We start from the raw sequence: 21,210 nt of genomic DNA on the forward strand, positions 1-21,210 counted from the left end.
ATTACAATAGTGTCACATTTTCTATCCATCAAAGTCAGAGTAAGTCAATATGAGTGCATCAATAATTTATATTGGATGTACTAGTCAATTTTCTGCATGCAATAACATTGCCTGCTGGCAATTACTGAATTCAACTGGTGCTTTTACCTCTATATTTTAAATTAGGTCATATTCATTTTCCAAAATACATGCAATACTGGATTATTTGGGTTTTGCTGTTGATTTTTAACAATGGAAGTGGTTTTTTGTGTAAGGCTCAAAGCAAAATGAAGGAGAATGTGATATTTCAAAAATAAAAGCAGACTATTAATGACTTACTGCATGTTGGTCCCATAAGATCTAGCAATGACCAAATCCTTCTGGTCCGAGTTTAAGTAGAAATCAATATCCTTAATTTAAATGCATTTACAGTATCACAGAACTGAATCTGAAGCACTGATTTGCAAGACTTATGCATTTAGTTTCACATAAAATAGCAGCCTGCTGAAAACCTTATTTGCATGACAGCTTCAGGGTAAAAAATTAGTTACAACTTCTTTAGGGTTTTTAAATATCCTTTTTTGCTTTGGGGTTTTTTTTGGATGCCATCAGACTTGCATCAATAAAGGAGTATGTTCCAGAGCTCTATGCAAACCTACCTTTATAGAATCAGCTGGAAAGGTCTAGTCACCCTGTAGCCTGCACCCATGTGCAGAGCAAAGATGTTTATTCTGCTCCAGCTAGAACTGAGTGTACTACTGCCTGTGTCAATGCTAAGATCATCCAAGACTTGTTTAAAACAAAAATTCTTTACCCGTGATTCAACAACCTGTGTATTCCTGAAGACAAGTTGTGTACATTGATAACATCAGGCATTTTGTCTTCATGACAGTTTTTCCTCAGTTTTAGATACTTTTGTAAGGCTTCTCCTTTTTTCCACTCACTCTGACTTTTGGAAACTAGGAACATTTTTTATGGGTTATGATGTGAAGATACTTGTGTGGTTCCATATATTATATACTAATTGTGCACTTCAGTAAAATAAAAATCTGCCAGAATCAAATTCTTTCCTCTGCTTTTCTTTTTACAGAAAAAGGCAAGGCACAGATTTTAGAGGCAAAAGGCACAAAGCCCATCAGAACATGAAACAGGTTGAAAAAGAAGGAAACGGCATTATTCTCTCAAATGAGAGAAGTTAAATTTATTGAAGAACTCTGGAGGGTTAGGTCTTGAAACTACTTCCTTGTCATTTCTGTCTCAATATAACTCTATAGCAGGTAGCTCAGCAGCCCACTCCTTACCCATATGGATATCATAGGCACACTTGAGGAAATAATATTTTTTATTGAATAAAGAAGATTTTTCAAGTGTAACAGAAATGCTTTGGCAGTCTCAGACTATACCCCAGTGTTAAGGGATCTACATGTCACACCAGTAGTTCTGAGCTGCCTCAGGATCCACCATGGTTACAGCTGCCTTCTGCTGCTGGAGGAGTAGACATGCTTGAAGTGGGGTTAAGGTGCTTGGCCCCCATGGCTTTCCACCTGCTCCCTGAACAGTTTGTTTTCATACCACCAGCCCTATGCTTGGTGTTCTTGTTGTGCTCTTTTCACTCTGAATGGTCTTCATATTCACAGCCACAAAACATGACAGAGTTCAGATACCAGCTGACACTTGTATACCATGGAGCTTAGGTAACTCAAATTAAGGAGCTTGTTCTTCCTCTCTCTTTTACTGCTGGGATATGCAGCTTCCCAGAAGTCATCTCCTTTGTCTTTCTTGTGTCAGGTGTGACCTGAATTTCATACGAGCCTCAGTAACCTGGTTTACGTGTTAGAATTCCCCAACTTAGAAGGATTGCATCAATAGCATATGCTATCACCATCACGTCCATCAAGAGCAACATGTATTTCCCTATAAAGGCAGACAAGTGTTGTGCAGCAGAGATGTGAACACAGCACCTCTCTGAGAGATGGAGCCCCTTAGTCTCATGCTGATTTCTCTGACTACTTCATTTTGCTTATACCCGAATCATCCTGTAAGCAAGTTGGAGGCCTTGTGGCATGAACACCAAGAGAGGAAAATGAACTGTTACTCTCTATATCAGACTAGTAGCATACATAGCTTCCATTTTTTGCAGACAAACATACTGCTTAAAAATATTTAAGAAGTTTTTAAAGCATTATCACAGTGAATTTTCATTTTGGTGTATTACAGGATTAGAATTTTCATTTTGGTGTATTACAGAATCAGAATTTTCGTTTTGGTGTATTACAGAATTGGAAAAGACCTCTGAGATCATTAAGTCCAACCCATGACCCAACACTACTCTGTCAACTAGACCACGGCACTAAGTGCCATATCCAGTCTCTTCTTAAATACCTCCAGGGACAGTGAATCCACCACATCCCTGGGCAACCCATTCCAATGTCTGATCACACTCTCTGTAAAGAATTTCTTTCTGATGTCTAACCTAAACCTCCCCTGGCACAGCCTAAGACTGTGCCCTCTTGTCCCACTGCTGGTTTCCTGGGAGAAGAGACTGACCCCTCCTGGCTACAACCTCCTTTCAGGGAGTTGTAGAGAGTGATGAGGTCTCCCCTGAGCCTCCTCTTCTCCAGGCTAAACAAGCCCAATTCCCTCAGCCTCTCCTCATAGGGCCTGTGCCCCAGTCCCTTCACCAGCCTTGTTACCCTTGTTGCCCTTCTTTGGACACTCTCCAGCACCTCAGTGTCCTTCCTAAACTGAGGTGCCCAGAACTGGACACAGTACTCAAGGTGCAGCCTAACTACTTCTGAGTACAGGGGTAGAATCACTTCCCTGGTCCTGCTGGCCACACTATTCCTGGTACAGGCCAGGATGCCATTGGCTTCTTGGCCACCTGGGCACACTGCTGGTTCATGTTCAGCTTCCTGTTGATTAGAACCCCCAGGTCCCTTTCTGCCTGGTGGCTCTCCAATGACTCTGTCTCCAGCCTGTAGCACTGCAGAGGGTTATGGCCAAAATGCAGGACCCTACTTATGAAAGCAAAGATGAGAGAAAATTGAAATCACCTCTAGAATAAATGCTGAAGTTTAAGGATTTTTAAAACTCTTAATTATAACAAAGCTATTATCCTCAGGAAGTAAAAAGTGAAAACTGAATCCAATAAATGGTTCCAGTCTAATTTCTGTGGTAAAGAAATTGACATCAACATCCTGTTCTAGTTATTATCATGGAAAAATACTTAAATTACAGAGAAATATCCACTCAGCTGCATATTTTGGCTAAAAAGCAGAGTACTCTTGTTCTCCTATTCATCTCTACTGATCACCAGACAGCCTGAAAACAATCTTTCCAAAGCACAGTATAAGTATTTTGAAACCAGAACGATAGTCACCTTGTTCACAATCTCAGGATAGTGGCACCTACTCTGAAACCCACTCTGAAACTTGCAGCACAGGGAAGGAGAAAAGACCTATGAAGAAAGTAAATTATCTAGAGAAGAAGTGTGTACCTCTGCAATGCCCCTATGAAAGCAGATCGGTTCATTGTTTGAAGTAGATACCAGTAGTACTAATAATCTCAGAATTAACTTATTAATTTATGATTACTGAATCAAGAATTCTCCTAGCAAAAAGAAATTAAGTCTTCAGTTGAAAACAGCCATTTCTATTCTGTCTGTTTGCTCATCTGAAGAGCATACAATGAAGCTCTGGATCTTAGTCGATAAGTATCAAATGCTGTCATTTCATCAGGTTTGTAGATTTAATGGACTGTGCAAAGTTGGACAACCACAGAGGTAACTTTTATGAAAATGCATCATTAAAATAACTCCTCTGCCTACAGATAGTATAAAAGATCATAGAGAGTATCAGAATATTTTAAAATATTTGGTGAACTTAATTCATAAGCATACTATTCCTCTAAACATCTGCTGATATGAATCACACTATTAAGAGGAGCTATCAACAGAAGGGAATTTTAATAAACACTGTTCTTTGTTCCTTGTATTTTAATGACTGATATAATTAGAATGAAGGTTAAGGGAATATTTGTTTTCCTTCCCCTCAGGGCTACTTTGAAACAGTTTGACTTGTAAACAGCATTTCAAACTTTTGCAGCTATAATGCTTGAGCATTCCAGTGTTGTGTAAGGGAGAAACAAAAAAAAGAGAAATGGTTACACAGCAAGAGCATCAACCAAACACTTTTGATTACAGCAAAGGATCACATGGAAATTAGCAGTCCCACACTCTGTTACTACATTATCCCCTACAGATCCAGTTTTGTAAATCCCCCTTTCACAATACAAGCAATGATAATACATGTTCCAGAAATATCATGATGCTTGGTAGCTCAGGTTTTTCAGGAATTTCATAAGGTCTAGTTAGAAATGAGCTGTGTCAATATTCATATTCACTTAGATTGGTAAATAAAAGGTTAGTTCAGCTAACATCCTAAAGTAGGCATCATCTTCCACTAATTCAGACAAACTGACATCAGAAAAAGTGCAATTGTTTTTTTCTAAACTTCACTACGAACAAATCAGAGACAGGTCCTTCATATCAACCATCTTTAAGATAGAATCAACTACTAATACAAGCTTGATTCAGGTAAAGTGTGGATTCACAACTCTCTGTCAAATTAGTCAGAATACAGATTTCATTCTGTCCATATATTTTATGAGACTCTGTGTCATCTGTGGGAGGCTAGGTGACACCTGATTTAGCAAACTGGATACATAGACAGTACTTGAGTTGTCATAAAACCTGCTGTGTGAAGACATCTCTTCAAAAAAACTTTAAAGAGTTTGATCTGGTTGAATGAGTTCATACTAGGCCAGCACTTATAAAGTTGTAGAGGACCCAGAATTTGTGTTCAGTCAAGAATTAAATCCTTAGGCACTCCAAAAGCTGTGAAGCACTATCAATCCATATAGAGTCTGGCACTGGATCCAGAATCATACCTAAATCTAGGGTACCTGACCTGCAGATTCAGAAATCTAGGTTTTTCTCTTTTCTGACTGAAATCTTCAACATGAAGATATGGAGAGCTTCATGTTTTTCTAAATGTTTCGGAGGCAGAGCCATGCAGAGAGAGCTATCACTTGGCCCTACCAAGTATTTATACTGAAGTATATCCATAAACTGCCTGTACATATGCGAGTTAGTAACAGTGTCTAAGTTCAAACCTTCCAAGGACCTTGGATGGATCTTGCATGCCAAATAGAGTTACTGTGGACAGAGAAGAGCAGACAATATTTCTGGAGTGGAAGGTGTAAGGAAGGTCTACTGGTAGTAGTTAAACAGTTTGTCAGTAAGATCATCAGGGAGGAAAATATCCCTGTAAACTGATAGGTAATTTTGAGAACCAAATGCACTACAAAGCAACTTGAGTAAGCTGGCCAAGATGCACATCAAATAAACACTCTTCCAAAGTTTTACAATTACTGTAGGCCAAGGGACACAGCCAGACAGATGCACAGAAACACAGTCCGTAGCACTGGGAACAAGTCAACTTATTGTAGTCATTATAAAGGAGGTGACAGGCTCCCACATCCAGCAGGAGAGAAGGCAAGGATTTGGGAACATGAGTAGATCAATTTCATTATAGAAGCCTGGAGACATTGTGATGGGAATGCTGTGTTATAAATAGACTAGACAGGACAGCAGGTGATGCCAGAAAGCATGTTGCTAATGGTCTTCTTCACACACTGGGAATTTTGAGTGATTTGATAATTCAACTGAAGATAGTTTACTTCTTCACATCCACATTGGAGGATCAAGCCCAGTGCCTTGCACTGGTCGTTGGCTGGCCCATAGGCAAAACTACATGTATAGTGTAACTATAGATCATCATACAACATTTTCTTCACCACACCATCTTAATTCACATTGTCAGAGTTGCACTGTCCAGACTTAATTCTATGAAATCATACCCATGAGCTGAAAAGACTTTTTTTTTTCCTGTTACAATATTTAATCTGTAGAAATATGAACCATCATTTGTTGCTTCAGTCCTGGGTTTTGATCATCACAATGGTCAGGCATTACTGTACTTTACCTGACATACTAAGGACACAAACAAAAGCAGATACTGACAATCAGTTTTGCAAAACAGAATGCAGACTCAGGATTTTTGTGGCTCATATTACTAGAACATCACATAAGACAAACAGGAACACATCTCCAATTTTGCAGGCATATCCAACATTTATTATCTGATAGATATCTGTAAGGTGAATTTTAACTAAATATCAAGAAACAAACAGACATAGAGATGATCCATTTTTATTTCTACTGAGGTAGTATTCAATGTATCATTGCCAAGTGTGAATTGCTCTTGTTTCTATTTGATACAAAAGATGTTTTTTACAAAAAGGCTTGATAACAAACATGGATAGAGCCTTCATTTGCAAAGCCTAGCCATGAATGAATGAAATGAATGATATGAACACTCTTAATCCTTAATGTGTAATAAACATTTATATTTGAAGTTTGGGGGGAGAAGCAACATTTATTACTGAGAAATATAAACCATCATGAACAAGCTCAGAAACATGCTCTGAGAGCTTGCTGAAATCAGAACCATTACTACTAAGAGTACAAATCTCATGGAGTTTTCCTGCTTGTTTTTAATAGAAGTACTTCAGCTTCCCACCTCATTACCAATTTTTAATCCATTTCTGTTTCATATTTAAGCAATCTATGGCTTTTATGTTTTTTAATCAGGTATAAAGAATTAGAATCAAAAACACAATTAGAATTTGCTCCTTGATGTCAGGACTGAAGTGACTGCAATCTGAACTAAGCAGAATTAACTCAAAATCAACAATAAGGAAATGGCAACTTCTGTGAACCTTTCACTGGAGGCAAACCTGATGGAGCACTGGCGTGCTGAGATCAGAGCCTAGGGCTACTTCACACCCCAACTCTGGTCACAGTCCCTGGATGAAGCTGCTCTGGTGTGCAGCACACATCAGCATTCAGTTGGGGAAAGCGGATCCCGAATAGTATATAAATAGTGGCAATACCAGGAGGAGCTCCAAAGAAGCAGCATCCCCGTGCTCAGCTGCCAGCTGCACAAGGCTCATGTGCCATGTGCTCGAGCCACGGTGGCAAGAGGTCTTCCCTTCCAGCAGATGGTTGTTGCCTGGGTCAAACCCTGTCATGGTGCCTGTGGTGTAAAGTCCCTTCGAATTTACAGTAAATTAACAAAACCAGACATAAACACAGGAGAATTAAATGACTGAGTTTAACTTCCTGGGTTGAGATTGCACTTGCCCTCCTGGAAACAGATTTCACTGTCTTTCTTTTCTGGGAGCAAAGGCTGCATTTTGCAGGATCCTTTTGTTTTCAGTCTGCCTGAACCCTTTGCAAAGCAAGCCCTCCAGAAACACAAAGGCTTCGCCAGCTTTACTCCCATCCTACTGGTGATTACCCTTTCCTTGGTCCTACAAAAATCTGTCTAACATTCTATAGCAGGAACAAACCTGAACATCAGTCATTCCTAACTTTTAGGGGTTACCTTACATCAGTGAATCCCCAATGAAATATTTATGCTAGTGATAATTTGTCAGTAAATGTTATTAAAAGCATGAGAAGGCTGGAAATACCTTCCAGCAAGACCGCATGAGTAATATCAACTGATTATTGCTATACCCAATGCTTGTACAGTCTCTAGAGATTTACTAATATATAATGCTTCCATTCAGATTTAAATTAATATTTCTACACTATGATTTCATGGGACACTTTAAATTGTGTGAATGACAGATGCTGTTACAGTTATAAGAGCTCCAAACATGGCTGGGGTAAGTACAATTGCCACCCAGCATCTTTAAAACGAAGTTTCAGCAATTTATCCAATATCTGAATTTGGTTACATACAAATACAATTTTACCCCAGGCCACTGATAATTTGACCCTACTTAATAACATTTTTAAACTCCTATAACATATCTGTGATAAAAAAACATCACGTTGCAAGAACATGATGATCTACCCAGTTTATGTTCTGAAGGGTGTTTGGTAAACACAGCCTCCTACTTTAGATATTTTTTTTTCTCCTCCTACAGAGTGGCCTGAAAGGGAAATTCCAAAAGTTGCACAACACAAGTAATCACTGCTTTGCCATAGCGTAACACTGTGACCTCAAAAAAATGCAGTCCTATTTTTAATATTTTGTTGTTTGGATTTTTTTACATGGAAGGTTGTAGATAGAATATTCCATTCATTTTGATTATTGTTAGGGATAATCTGCAAGCCAGGATTTCACCTGGTGCAAACCTGTATCACTCTCCTAAGATTGACTCAGCTTCCCTGGTTTTTAGTGGCTGGAAATCTGAGGTTTTTTCCTCCATTATTCCATCCTGATTCTCCAAAGTGTTCTGCAGGACTTCTCCCTCTGGAGGCTTCTGTGGGTTTGTGACCACTGGTGAGACTCAGCTGGCTGGGTGTGCAGCTGGTCCATGAGGCTCTCCCCAGCCCTCTGGGTTCAGCTTGGCCTGAAAGCACTGCTTGGGTGGTGTCCAGCTCAAAGGTTTTCTTTACACTTTGCTGTAAAGCAGCTCAGTTTCTGCTATTATTTATGCTGTAGCATCTTCCCTCATATACCTCAGGCTACTGGCATGAAGAAGCATCACTTAAAAAGTAATTTAGCAAATAAGTATACTTTCCCTAGGGAGCAAATAAGAGGAAAAGTTGTAGTAAATAGCTAATGTAAGCAAAAGGTGCCTTGGGGGAACCCTAAGAATCACTTCTTTGAAACCAGCAATAACTTCTGGTGCTATTGGTCCTGAGGCAGCAGCAGTCAACATTGTTTAAAAAAGCTCCCTTATGGTGTACTCATTAATTAACTGCACTGTTTGTTGATTCTAGATTGATTCAGTTTGTTCTCAGGAGAGTGTTTTTGGAAACTCAGTAATGCCTTGATGCAGAATTTCATCTTCAGGCCCTAAATTCCCAGGATGCTCCTTTACTGGGACATATAGAAGATGAAGTAAAAAGGAGAATTTGTTAGACAAAAATGATAATAAAAATATTTTAAATTCAGATGTAATTTTTGAAGATTTTCCCCACAGAGCTAAAAAATTACCTGCAGCAAAGTTTGACTGACAGGCAGGCTTTATCAAACAGAGAACAAGACAAATGGTATGCAAAACAGAGAGGAAAGTATTTGCTCCTAATTACTCGAGAAAGCATTTTAATTAAGTTGTTTGCCAATTAATGCCTCATTTTTAACATTCCATAAATATTTAAACACATTTCATAAAATTTCTTCACAGGGAAACAATTGCAAATGTTGTTAAAGAGATTCTTAGGAGTCTCTTAATGCAATACACTTTACAATTTCAGTTTTATTTGCTCATCTTTTGAAAGAATATGCAAGCAAAGAAATATGTCATTTCATATCAGAAATGGCATATCTGTATGTCTATACCAAATCTATATCAAGAAGATATTTCAATATCTTTGTATGACGATCCCTTCTATTATACGAATGAGAAATGGGGAAATTTTATTGAACTTGAACTGGAAACAGACAAGTGAAATGCAAAAGCAGATAAATTCAGATACCTCTCTTTTTCCATACTTCTTCAAACTGATTACTCGGAGCTATTTATAACCAGTCCTGCTACTTAAAAGTATTTCCATTCAAGAAAAGTTAAGAAAAAATAAGGAACAAGTAGCGAGGAAACTGGAATTATCTCAGTAGCGCTGAGGCTTCATTCAGTCTGCATCTTAAGACACACAGAACTATACCCTTCATCCACAGGGATTTCCTCAAGCTACAACCTTAAACCTTCTCTCCCCCACTCTCATTAGAGTAGAAACCTGCTCCTATGCTCATGTGAACCGTGAGTGGAAATGAAAGTACCACTGCTCTCTCTACCTCGGCAAGGCTCTGTTTTTTGGTGTACGGGAAACAAATACCTCTTTCTCCTTGTATTTTAAAGGCTTCCTGGTTTCATGGAGCAGCTGACTCTATTTAAAACTTCACACAAAACTTTCCTTACTTGTCCAAGGTTTGTTTGCTTAAATGACCACAACTTCCCTTATCTCAGAGCTTAACTTTAGATTTCGAAACCCAGATCCTGCCCCATCCCCCTTTGCTGTCATTAGTCATTTATGCCTGGAACTAGGCTCTGCCTGACGATGCAAGAGAGGGACAGCCTGTTTCTAAAACATCAGGAGTCTGGATCGAAGGGGACACAGGTTGGGGGACAGGATGACATTAAGGGGAAGGAGAATGACGCAGCTAGGAAGTCCACCTCTAGGTGGACTCATCTCAAGGGCTTTCCCAGCCTTGTAACACTCACCAGGTCACTTCTTGCAGTGAGTGGGTCCCTGATGGCCCCCTGCCATACAGAGAGGCTGCTCAGCCTCCTTACTAAACTCATAAAAGAGCGGCAAACTCTGACCCCAGGGCAGGAGGGGGCCAGGTCTAGAAGGAGGCCCTGCAGTGTCATCTCTGCCTCACTACTGTTCAAACAAGGATCTACAGCTCCCCAGCCATGACTGTCCAATGGATGTTACAGACTGACAGCTGTTTCTTCAACAGTACTTATCTTAAAAAGTTTTGTTCCTAAAGACTTTTCAATTTACAGCTATAATCAAATCAGAGCACAGTGGAGCTGGCTGGTTCTACTGCACTCAGGTTTTTCTCAGTTTGCACATTGGTACCATGAAATAAAAGCCTTCAAATGATGTCTCCTTGGATGTCTCAGAGAAATGTTCTCTGTCTCCTTCAGTATCTCACTCAGACTTGGGGCAGTTTACACCTCCTATGAATCAGCCCTCAGGTGTCCATGGAAATACTCAAGGTACAAGGTCAGAATGAAGATAAGTTTGTGAAACATGGTAAAAAGTTATTAGTTGGTTCAGAGGGTAACTTTTGCAACTAATACTCCAAAAGTCATAAAGGAGCCAAACAAAAATTTCCAACTAAAATTGTTTATTCAAAAAATACCTTCAAAGAGAAACAAAAAGTACTAGTCATTGAAACTGTTCCTATTACAAAAAAGGAAGATCTCAGAGGAAATTTTCCCTAGAAGGGAGGGTTCTTTGTAACTTAGTCACCAGATAAGATCTAGTAACCACATTACAGTAAGTATTTTTTTCTGTTTTCTCTACTGATTTTCAGAAAGAAGACAAAGAAAGAGGTGACAAGCCCTTGAGAAAGAAAGGAAAAATAAATCAAACAAAGTTGAAGAAGCTAAAAAGGGGAGAGGAGACCTATTAACAGGTAAATAGAATAAAGGACAAAGTGTTTGAATGAAGGTTAGCACAAGGGAATCCTGAGACTGACTTAGGCTCCTGGGCCCTGACATAGTACGAATATTAAGCAATGACTAATCTTTTCCTCTGTCTTGCAGCTCCCCTTTTGCCTGTGAAGATGCTAAGACAGGGCTCCTGATCATACCTATATACCCAGGGAAGGCACAAATCAAAATAAGAAGCACTCCCTTTTTTTTAACCATAATTCATAGTGGGGTGTTACCCCCAAAGGAATGAGCAGCTTCTGTCCAAATTGTCCTCAGAAAGGGACACAGACAGTCTCCATGCAGAACAGAATGGCTCTTTCCAGAGCAGTAAGACCTCCCTTACTAGGGAACATTTTAATTCTGCGCTGTAGAGCACTGAGAACAAGAGCTGCAGGACATGATCTACACTAACTTCTCACTGCTGAACTTAGAAAATTATGTTCGCATGTAGCTATTCACGGAGAAAATACACTGTTGGGCTAAAGGGCAGGAGCTCACAACACCTGAAAACCTCGATGTTTCACAGAGGATGTGATTCCTGCAGCTCCCAAGTCTGCAGGAGGAACTTGGTAAGGCTGGGGAGACTGAGGAGAAGCAGCTGTACTTCATCTGAAAAGCATGCCTCCCCTTTGAAGACAATTAGAAAAAGCAGAAATACATAATAATACAACATTCACAATTTTCCTTTTACCAGTGTCACGTGGAGCAGCCAGCTGCTTCCAGAGCAGGGACTGGTGCCTGTGCTTGGTGTGTTTGGGGCAATCCAGCTTTTCTTCCATTTGCTGGTTTGAACTGCAGCTACGAGCAATGAGCAGTCTCAAGTGAAAGGCAAGCATGGGGACATCTGTGTCTGTGTATCAGGCACAGATTTACCACTAGGCAGACAAGCAGGTTTTAGTGTCAGGCAATTTCTGTCTGAAGTCTTTCCTTCTCCTGCAAGAGCTGTGTGAAAGAGACAAGTCCTTCGCTTAAGGACTTGTTTTTCTGAGTCTGGATTTTTCTGATGGCAATAAATCAAGACTTTGGGTTTGGAGAACTGCTTTTGCATGCTCCTTTGAGCAGAATGAAGAAAAGTCACATATAACCATTTCACAAGGTCTTGGTAAGATATGTAGGAAGAACATTTTTTTTCCATTACACACTGTGCTCACGGATGTTGGCTTTTTTAAATTTTGTTCTATCGTTTGCTGAAATTCAAGAAAACTCAAGGGATTTAAGGAAAGAAAATTGCTGTGTGTCCTTGTTAGCAAAGCTAACTCAATAATCAGTTTAATGGCTAAAGCACAGCACAGGAGCGAACCAGAGGTCTTTAGCCCCTCATACATGTTTGTTACCTTCATCTGCATTAAGGAAGACAACTATGAGAATATGGAGTAACTCCAAACATTTGCCAGCTGGTTTTGAATGTTCTCAGCTGTGTGTACTGTTGGATAATCTTAGACTTATTTTGTGCTGTTTGTTGCTGCCAGATAGTGTTACTGTTTAACGACAGTGTTAGAGGCAAAAGTAGGTCCAGCTTCTGAGCTAGAAATAATCCTACACAGCTCTGGCTGAAAGTTAATGCAGTCTGAAAAGAGAAAAAAAAATCATCCAGTGCATTAATTTGTTTGCTTCTCCTAATACTTGCGGGAAAATAAACAATTTTCAAACCATTAGTTTTGGTTTTTTTCCCTTCCATTATTAAGGCCAGTACTTTTCTCTGACATGAGAAAATTCAAGCACAGACTGAAAGCCCTTGCAGCATTTCTGTCAGATCAGTCTGCTCACCAGGAGAACTTAGTTACCTCAAAGATTCACACACTCACAGAATGATTGAGGTTGGAAGGAACTCCTGGAGGTTGTCCAGTTCAACACCCCTCCCTTAACCTTGCAACAAGTTTTGATGATTTTCCATGGAGGCTCATGGAATTTTTCTGATTTACTCCTAGATCCAAATAGAAACTTCATGGGCAGTCAAATACTCCTGCTTTCTGAATACTTACCCAGCAGTTCAATGACCCAATGACTATTATTTTCTCTTGAAAATAAGATGCTCCATCTTGACCCCTAAAGTCACAGTCAGCTTCTTCCCAGCACAAGGTCTAATTAAAGACACAAGTGATCTGATGGAAATTTTGCCAGGGTCTGGGAAAACTGTGCATGAGAATTTGCTTAGAAAAGGCAATGTTTTTATTCAGTGAATGAATTCAAAACAGCTGAAACTCTTAGTTAAAAATACTATGGGTTTGTTCAATAACATATACTTTGGTATTTTTTCTACTTTTATTTTTAAAAAAATCTCCCCCTTCAAGCTTTTTTTTAATATCTCCTTCAAATTCTCCTCAAACTTTCAGCTGTCCTTTTCATTTGCCTTATATAAATATTCCAGTTTCTTATTTTAAATATGGAAAGTAATCAATAATTTGAATGTTATTAACCTGTTCACACCTCCTCAGTCAGTCTGTTCTGTGGGAAATTTATGTCACCAAAATCTGTAGTTAGCTGCAAATAATTAGCTCACATTTCTAGAAATGTCTAATAAATCAGCTATGTTTTTGCTCTCAGAGTCCAGAATTAAAAGTGTGGTGAGGGCCTTGCTCTCGCGGACTCAGTTCTTCTAAACTTAAAGCTTGTGGAGATTTCTGGACAGCTAGATTCTATCAGAAAATAAAACTATGTCACTCAGCTCTTCCCAGAAAAGAACAATTTCATCCCAAATGTCATCTGTTTTTGGAATGTTGGAATGTTTCTTTTTGTTCCTTGGAAATGAACAAACAAACAAAAAAATGTTAGGTACATGCACACTTCAAAAGCCTTTTTGATTACAAAGATGTGATAAACTTCCCACCAAAAGAAGTTCCAACAAGTGGTTCCCCAAAATATTCATAACTTTTGAATCTCCAGATACCATTCTGACTGAATTGAGATCTTGTGAATCTGTTTGGTTTGGACTGGGCCTGCTATTTGGTGTAGGTAGCTAGACAGTCAGAGCTAGCCTGGGCTCAGCAAGACCCTGCCCAGTCTGTGGCATCCAGGCAGTTTTCTCAGAGTGAGCTGGCTCTGTCTAGGTGAGATTCAGGGGTTTCATCATCTCTACCTTGCCATCCCAGAGCCTTCTTTTTTTGTCCACAGAAAGGCTACCTGTGTAGAGGCTGGGCAAAATACACAGTGGGATTCAAAGCACCTCCCCTGCTCAGAGGACCAGTACCCTGGTGTGGGCATTCACCCATGCATCAGTTTACATGCAGCCTAAGCAGGGTTTCCGTGGGCTGGAATAACTCTCATGGCCATATATTTGAGATTACATGGAGAGGAGGTGCACAAAGGTGATTAAGGGTCTGGAGCATCTCTCTTATGAAAAAAGACGGAGGGAGCTGGGCCTGTTTAGCCTGGAGAAAACTGTGAGGGTATCTCATTAAAGCATATAAATATCTCAGTGCCAAGAGGATGGTGCCAGACTCTTTTCAGTGGTGCCCAGTGACAGGAGGAGGAGTGACAGACATAAACTAAAACATAAGAGGTTCCATCTCAACATGAGGAAGAACTTCTTTACATTGAGGGTGGCAGAGAACTGGCACAGGCTGCCCAGGCAGGTGGTGGACTGTCCCTCTCTGGAGACATGCAAAATCCACCTGGACACATTCCTGTGTAACCTGCTCTAGGTGCCCCTGCCTTGGGAGGGGGGTTAGATGAGATGATCTTCAGAGGTCCCTTTCAACCCTAACAAATCTGTGATTCTGTGAGATAGTTTTCAAAAGGTCTAGAAGTGCCTTTACAACTGGCATTTCACACTTACCTCTAGGACATTTCCATGGAACAACCAAGTACCACCATGAAGGAGCAGTGTTTTGCAAGAGGGAGATTCTCTCAGGAGGACTTGAAATTGTAATTTTGTGTTGTCTTCATCTACCTGACACAGGATTAAGAAATGCGAACTAGAATTGTTCAAATAGAACAGGAAAATGGTTCAGTATTGAAAATGTTCAGACCAGGCATATACACCATTAAAGCTCCTGTGTACATCTGGTGCTCCCGAGATGTGCAGCTGGTGCAGGGGGTAGGATGAGCAGCAAGCAGCTGCTCTCTGAGGTATGTTCCCCTCGGGACTGAGTGTATCTCTAGTCAGAAATATGTCAGGGAGTTAGTGCTAGCTGAACCAGAAGTCCCACCCAGCTGAAACAGCCAGCAGAACTGCCTGGCAGTGCTGCCAGGGTGTTAACACTGTGTAGGAATGGAGAAGACAAGAAGCTGCAGCCTTGTGCTTCAGACCCTCAGAGCATAGTCCCCCTCAACAACAAGGGGTAGACAGGGGCCAGTGCCTGTCTCCATACTAGGATCTCCTCATTGCCCTCCTGCTAGTCCCTGGTACAAGGGAGCTTCGTGCCTGGCAGCTCAGCCCATTCAGCATAAACCTCTTATTTGAAATGGTGTTCTCACCTGCTAAGAAAAAGCCCGTGCATCCATAGGAAGACTGGAGTCCACACCAAAAATCCTGACCAATCAAGAGGCCTGAGAGGGAATTCAGGAACACATCAAATGGAAGAAATATGATGAACCTGAGCCCTCCAGCACCAGTTTCTACTCTGTCCCAGAAACAGGGGAGAAGGGAAGTGCCACCTTCTCTAGGTCCTGTCATTTAATAAACCTGTGCCCAGTTTGACTGCTAGAAAGGAGACCATATCCCTGCTTTCATTAGAGATTACCATAACCTGATGTTTAGGATTATTTCCATCAGTGGTATTCGTTTGTCTGTCTGTGCTTAAAATGTTGCACCACGACTTCTTGCAGCTCCTTGCTTTGAGCTGGGTCCCTTTTAAACCCCTTTCCAAGACTTTTAACTCATCCCACTTACTGCATTTGGAGTTCAGTGTCTTCCCCACCTGAAGGCCTTTTTAGATGCCATACTAGACTTGACCTGTAGCCCAAAGTATAAACCTGACATAAACTGACCATTTATCCTTCACCTTAAATGGGACATCTTTTACTTCTTGAAGGAAGCTGGATCTCCTTTGGAATAAATGCATCTTCTGGCAATTTTAGTTTCCAGTTTAGATGTGCTTAGATTAGTGTAATAAAAGAACCTTTCTAAGGGTGTCCTGACTTAGGAGCAAAAAGAGCCCTTGTGAGAAAAGAAAATGAAAATCCATGCCTAGCTTTGCTGTTCCATGTAGTTTTTAGTCACTAACTCACAGAATTGCAATAAGGCTCCCACGTCCCAGCTCTCATTAGAAGCAGCCTACAGTGGTTCCACACATAAAATGGATTTACTTCCCACTCCTTTCTTGCTGAACTCTGGTAGATAGGACTATATAGTGTTGTCCATTTCACAAAGACAGAAAGGATTAAGAATATGCAGTCCCTATTTTCCTTGGCCCTCAGCATGTCTCCCAGGTCCTCATTGTTTTTAAATTGCTTCACCTGCATCCATTGATGTATAGACAAACATACGTCAAGATAAATCTTTCACCTTTTTCTCCACTGACACATTACAAAGGTAACAGCTGCCACTAGATTTTGATTAACCTTTTTAGAAGATCTTTAACTAACCTATCCCCAATCCAAATCTCCTACTGTGGAGTGTAGTTTGTTCCACATCCAGATAGCAAAAATATCCATGTTCTGGTGAAATGTGTCTTACATAAACTTAAAATTAAGACTTTTCAAGTTGGTTTTAAGAACTAGGTGTTAAAAAAAAAAATGCAGAAGCATCTATAAGCTCAAAGAGATCCCCCATCTGCATCACCGTCCCCTAAAACCTGACCCCTAGGTCTCTTAGATGCATCTAGAAAGAAAATATTTTATTCCATATCTGCATATACTAGATTGCTGTCTGTATTTTGCTAGTGAATACAGTTTTCTTTTAAGCTTAGTTGCAAAGACAGGCATACATCCATTTTTATGTATGTCATCCACTTCTGCAGGGATAAAGATCAAAATCCTTAATATCCTCCTTCTAGCCCTCTTTAAACAGAGATTTACACACAGATTTATTTCAATTCCAGTTGATAATGACTTGTAAGAGTCTTGATGTCTTTGGAAAAATCAGCCTTGGCAGTTCTCCATTGACCCCCATAGTCAAGAGCACCACATTGGTTTGAAAATGGCTTATTTCTGTGGCTGAAAAGAAAATCCAATCTACTTATAGACTAGGTCAATTATTTAAATTAAATATTATCATAAGTCTTCCTTTCAAGTGTGCTTGGCATGATTTGGGTTTGTTATTTTCACAAAATATCAGCTAAATATTTATTGCATTGTTATTTGTATTTAACATTATCTGCTATCAGCATCATGGGTTAATGGATTTACCTTTTGCGTTAGGGGAGACCAGCATGTGGGTTGTATTTCAGCTACAGTAAATGGTATTATGCTCATGAAATACCAAAAACTTTTGTGCAGCCTAAGTTACTTAGGGGAGGAAAAATACAGTGTAGAAAATGACAAGAGTAAACATGGAAATTAACTCCTGGCACATATTTTGTTCTGAGCTGTAATACTCCTATTAAGATTGCCCCTTTTTAATAGCTTTTGAAAGAATCTCTTGCATAATGGCATTTTAGTCATCATGTTAATGTCAACAAACAAGGCAGATTAATGCTTATAATCCTGAGCTGTCTCACACTCTGGTTATTAGAACTGTAGGCAGATCTTCATTAGGATGAATGACATCTGAATCTATAAGCTCATCACAACAGAGGCACCTTCTTGCTGTGGTGTCACCCTGCAGATGACAATGTCGGCCATTATGAATGACACTCCACAATTCGTTACTTCCTGCCTCAAATTGCAGTTAATCTTTCATCCAAACTGTACACATGTGCAGCTTTAAGTGGGCTATCACAGCAAGTACCCAGTAATGCTGCAAGCACATGGAGAATGACAGAAGGTAAATTGCTTGTCAGGAGGTCTGTATTTCAATTCACAGCATATTCCAAACACGTTGTGGTGAAAGCTCTCCACAACAGCTGCTTTCATTGCTAACTATTTTTGATGTAAATGTCAATAAAGCTCCAGGCCCTTTCATATTTTTGGCCAAGACTGTCCATCTTTCCCTATGCAGGCTGGCAGGTTGAGCTCCATTTATCTACTCTTAGGAACATGTCCTATAATAATGATTGTCTCTGGAGACCGTTTAGAGTGATTGAAAGCAGTGATTGGGACAATAGGCCGCTGAATTTCATTGCTGGATTGGGTTGACAGGTGACTGCTTTTATATCCTCTGGAGGAGAGATGGAAATAAAAACACAGTTATATCTAATCAACAGACAGGCATCTCCCGATTGCAAATCTATACCTTCAGCTTACCCTTCTCATCAGAATGACTTAACCACACATTATTACAGGACTCTCATATTTCGCCAGTGGTGAGAGGGTTTTCAGGAGGAAGGAAGATAGAGAAGATATGTGTTACCTCACTAGAGGTGAGAAGTAGGGAAAGAACATGTCACAGGCCATATAGCTCTACCAGCTTCACCGCCAGCTGCTGCTTTTAGTAGCTGCAGTTAAGACCATCATTTTGATTTAATGAAAATCCCTGGGTGTTACAGAAAAAAGGAATTTCATTTTTAATCAAAGATGCCATGAATGTTACACATTGTCCATGAATTTTAACACACTGATTGTAATAGCATCCTTTTTTTAGTCTTGCATTTAAGCAAAAGTTCTGTAAACTCATTAAGCTTACTGTGGATATTTTTTTTCTTTTATGAAGTTAGTAATTAACATACCACTGGGTTTTCCAAAAGAGATGGGAAGACGATCAGGTAGAATTCTGAAAACATTATGGCAAATGGTCTAAAATATTCACTCTGCACCAGCATCTGGCTGTTTGGCAGACCCCAAAGACAGTTGTGCTGGCACCTTTGAAATTCCCTGTGAGTCCATGTAGTTGCCCATGGTTACACAGCAGCTGGGATCTGGCTTCCCTGCTACCACATCCCCCCCACCTCCATTCACCTTTGCTTCTGTAAGCCACATGCCCTTCTGCCCATCAGAGATGCCCATGTTGCATCCATTTCCCTCTCTTATTTGCAGGCTATGTAGAAGAGAGTAAGTGAGAGTTTACCCTTTCCCACCTCCTTTTGTCTAAATCTGTATTGGTGTAGTTTTGTTCACATTTTACACTGATTTTTGTTTACTAGATTCTCAGTTTCTACAATACTGAGCAGCTTTCTGTAGCTCTAGGCAATGCTGACACAAGTTGTGAGAACAATATGATTAAAAGCAGCTAACTACCCAGCTGTTAGTCACATATCTGACAAAAATGTAATTCAAAAAACTCGATGCTGAGTTCTACCCTTCAATTAAAAAAACCCAAACAACTGAATGCTGTATGACTTCTATATATCTTTAATAACAGCAATTTTATTTTGAAATTTTGAGGGTGTATTGGGTTTGCATGGCAAGGTTTTGGTAGTGGGGGGGTAACTGATGTGGCTTCTGTGAGAAGGTGCTAGGGGCTACCCTTGCGGCCAGTGGATCCAATGACAGCCAGCTCCAAGATGGGCCTGCTGCTGGCCAAGGCCAAGCCAATCAGCAATGGTGGTAGTGCCTCTGGGATAATGTGTTTAAGAAGAGGAAAGAGAAAACCAAGAGTTGGAGCAGCTGGAGAGAGGAGTGAGAATATGCGAGAGAAACAACTCTGCAGACCCCCAGGTTTGTGAAGAAGGAGAGGAAGGAGGTGCTCTAGATGCTGGAGCTGAGATTCCGCTACAGCCTGTGATGAAGACCATGGTGAGGCAGGCTGTCCCCCTGCAGCCCATGGAGGACCCCATGATGGAGCAAGTGGATGTGCCAGAAGGAGGCTGTGACCCTGTGGGCAGCCCATGCTGGGGCAGACTCCTGGTAGGACCTGTGGACCCATGGAGAGATGACCCCACACTGGAGCAGTCTGTGAAGAATCTGTGGGAAGGACTCACGTTGGAGAAGGTTGGGGACGACTGTCTCCCATAGGAACAATGCCACACTGGAGAAGGAGCAGGGAGTGAGGAGGAGGGAGCAGCAGAGACAACATGTGATGAACTGACCATAGCCCCATTCCCAGTCCCTCTGTGCCGCTGAGGGGGAGGAGGTAGAGAAATCAGGAGTGAAGTTAAGTCTGGGAAAAAGGGAGGGGTGGGGAGAAGGTGTTTGAAGATTTAGCTTTTATTTCTCATTATCGTACACTGATTTGAATGGCAATAAATTAAATTAATTTTCTCCAAGTCAAGTCTGTTTTGCCCAGGATGGTAATTGCTCAGTGATCTCCTTGTCCTTGTCTTGACCCACAAGCCTTCCATCTTATTTTCTCCCCTCCTCCATCCAGATGAGCAGCAGAATGATAGAGCAGCTTGGTGGGCACCTGATGTCCAGCCAAGGTCAAGCCACTACAGTGGGAAAAATATCTACTATGTGACAAATCTTCATAGAAACTTTTATTTCTTCATGGAAATAAAACCAGTTCATTTGAATTAGGTTCATATTATAGATTCAATCCAAATTTCCTTTGGAAAGGAAAAAAGATGCAATTCTTTCAAATTCTTGAAAACAATTTTTTATACACTTTTGCCTAAGTGTAGCTATATATTGCCAAAGGATTCCTTTTTGGTTTAAGGCCCTAAGCTCAGTTTGGAATGTTCAAAACTATTATAAACACTGGGACCCTTGTATCAGATCTGCGTGCCAATTTACCAGTTTGTGTAGATTTTCACAAACCGGGGATAGGATTACTTGATGTGTTGCAGGCCATGTGAGGAGACTGGAATGCCGCCTTAGTGGATGTTACTGCATGCAGAAAACTTCCTAACTTCAAAGTGTTATGGATTTTCTGGCTTTTAGTGCATTTCTTGACAATCTTTTATCCAGTTTTCTTTTTAGAAAGAAATGGCACCTCTTTACAGAGAAAGTTATTGAGTGTCACTAGCTCACTACAGAGCCAAAAGCATTACAGTGAAAACAGAGGTTCTTGTTCTAATTTACTGTTAAAAAAAAAAAAAAAAGAAGTTTAGTTTTATTCACAGAGCTACA

This window comes from Corapipo altera, unplaced genomic scaffold (genome assembly GCF_003945725.1).
Source record: "Corapipo altera isolate COAL_440 unplaced genomic scaffold, ASM394572v1 49, whole genome shotgun sequence".
NCBI lineage: Eukaryota > Metazoa > Chordata > Aves > Passeriformes > Pipridae > Corapipo > Corapipo altera.